Below are 2,648 nucleotides of genomic sequence, written 5' to 3'. Positions count from 1 at the left end.
ACACTGCTCACACAGACATCCTGGGGTTATTAATAGTCAACGGGATCTCGGAGTCCAAGAGTCTCAGATAGCACCAGCCCAGGCAAGGCTGGGAAGAGAGAAAAGTGCGCCTCAGCACTCCCACGACAGCTACCTCAACCTGGGGCCAGATACCAAGCAGGGGACCAGCTCTGCACATCACTCTCCTTCCTCTGGGTTGTAAGCATTGCTGTTACCTGCATAAAAAGCTATATGAATTACATGTTTGAAATCACGCATTTAAGGGCAATGGGCTGTAAGCTGATAAGAGATGGGTCGGTTGGGGCATGCAGTTCTGCAGAACTTGGCAGGCAGCTCTGTGAGATGAATGGGCGTGGAAAGGTTCTGGGGCTCGGAGGGGAATACAGATGAGCAATATGATCACAGCCCCTCTATGTCGTGCCACGTGTCACTTCTGCTGCCGTTGGCATGGTGGTGACTCAGTGTACTTGTTTCAACTCTCCAGTGCGTGAAGCAGGAAGAAAATAGACACTTTGCATTTCAGTTCACATACTTTTACCAACAGAAGTATGAGTACTTGCAGCAGACGGGGAAATTATTTAACTTCTAAATTTACTTTTAACATTTATAAGTTGCCTCTCCATTTAGAAAGCCTCAGAGCAAGGAAGTAAGGCATGAAGCAATCCTGACTCCTTGAGAGGAATGTGTGTCAGGAAATCTGGAGAAAAGCAGGACTGTGGGAATAGAGGGCTCCCCCTGGATGACCTATTTATTTAACATTCATCCTGGTTTGCTTGCACAAAGCATACACAGAAGTTCGTTTATATCCAGTCTTTATTGAGCATTCATTCTGATTTGTTTGCATGGAGGCGGGTTATGCAAGAACAATGAGCATTTATGTCCTGTCCTGCTCATCATTCATTTATCTTGTGCCTTTCAAAGTGTTTCCCCATCACTTTCCACAGTCCATTTCAATTTCAAAATGGATTTGTTGTGCTAGAGGGTAGACTGCTTCACTTTTTGCAACCTAAATGTCTCACAAAATATTAAGCAGTCTGGAGGCGCCCTAGGAGAAACACAGGGAAGCAAGGGACCGGAAGCACAAAACATGCCAAGCAAGAGCTGCAAGTGTGAAAGCCATGGTGAAGGTCCTGTGTGAGTGCCTGGAGGCATTTGGAGGATGGATGGTGGCTAACAGATTGGGGTTGAATCCTGACAAGATGGAAGTACTGTTTGGGGGCGGGGACGGGGGCGGGCAGGTGTGGAGGGCTCCCTGGTCTTGAAAGGGGTAACTGTGTCCCTGAAGGACCAGGTGCGCAGCCTTGGAGTCATTTTGGACTCACAGCTATCCATGGAGGTGCAGGTCAACTCTGTGTCCTGGGCAACTGTCTACCAGCTCTATCTGGTACGCAGGCTGAGACCCTTCCTGCTTGTGGACTGTCTCACCAGAATGGTGCATGCTCTAGTGATCTCCCACTTGGACTACTGCAATGCGCTCTACATGGGGCTACCCTTGAGGGTGACCCGGAAACTACAACTAATCCAGAATGCGGCAGCTAGACTGGTGACTGGGAGTGGCTGCCGGGACTACATAACACCAGTTCTGGAAGACCTACATTGTCTCCCAGTACATTTATAAGCACAATTCAAAGTGTTGGTGTTGACCGTTAAAGCCCTAAATGGCCTCGGCCCAGTATACCTGAAGGAGCATCTCCACCCCCACTGTTCATCCCGGACACTGAGGGCCTTCTAGTGGTTCCCTCACTGCGAGAAGTGAGGTTACAGGGAACCAGGCAGAGGGCCTTCTCAGTAGTGGCGCCCTCCCTGTGGAACACCCTCCCTTCAGATGTCAAGGAAATAAACAACTATCTGATTTAGAAGACATTTGAAGGCAGCCCTGTTTAGGGAAGTTTTTAATGTTTGATGTTTTATTGTATTTTTAATGTTTTGTTGGAAGCCACCCAGAGTGGCTGGGGAAACCCAGCCAGGTGGGTGCAGTGTAGGGTGCAGTGTAGAGGAATTGCTGACCTCAAGATGCAGTCAAGTAAGGTGGTCATATTCAAGGTGTTTCTTCCCAAACACCAAGTGCTGTCAGATTCTGCATTGGTAACTGCTGCAATTCCAGCTTGGGATATGTGACACCAGGAGCTTTTATGCTTACCCTCAGCACTGTTGTGACCCAGCCCCTGACCCCTCAGTTATTGAAACCCCCTAACACAATCTCAGAGTCCCTGAATCCATCAGAAATAGAATTTGAAAGGAAAAGGCCTTTCCGAAGAAGAGGATGCTGCACTCACACTCTGAACCACTGTGGTCCGTTGCAAAAGGCGGCAGGGCTCTTGCGCTGTTAATAATCGTGCAGAAGAGGGAATGACAGCTTGTTGTGCAAACTACACCTGCTGAATTTTCCTCTTTCACATAACTACTGTCAATTGTGGGACAATGCTCTGGGAGTCATCAAGACTTGGGATTTAGCTGGCTATTGATGGATCTCTTGAAGGTTTCCTTGGATCCTGTGCTGCTGGGGTCTTACCAGCTGCTTGTAAGCAGGCTCTCCATGTCTTGGTTCATACATTCAGCATTCTCCCCTGCAAGTAACCTCATTCCCATAGCCTTGTGCAAGAACATATGAGTCGTTTCACGTCAGCGCCTGATCTTGCAGAGCATCC

The sequence above is a fragment of the Podarcis melisellensis genome, assembly GCF_964234715.1.
Source record: "Podarcis melisellensis genome assembly, chromosome: 5".
Taxonomy (NCBI): Eukaryota; Metazoa; Chordata; class Lepidosauria; order Squamata; family Lacertidae; genus Podarcis; species Podarcis melisellensis.
Note: the sequence above shows the minus strand (reverse complement) of the source record.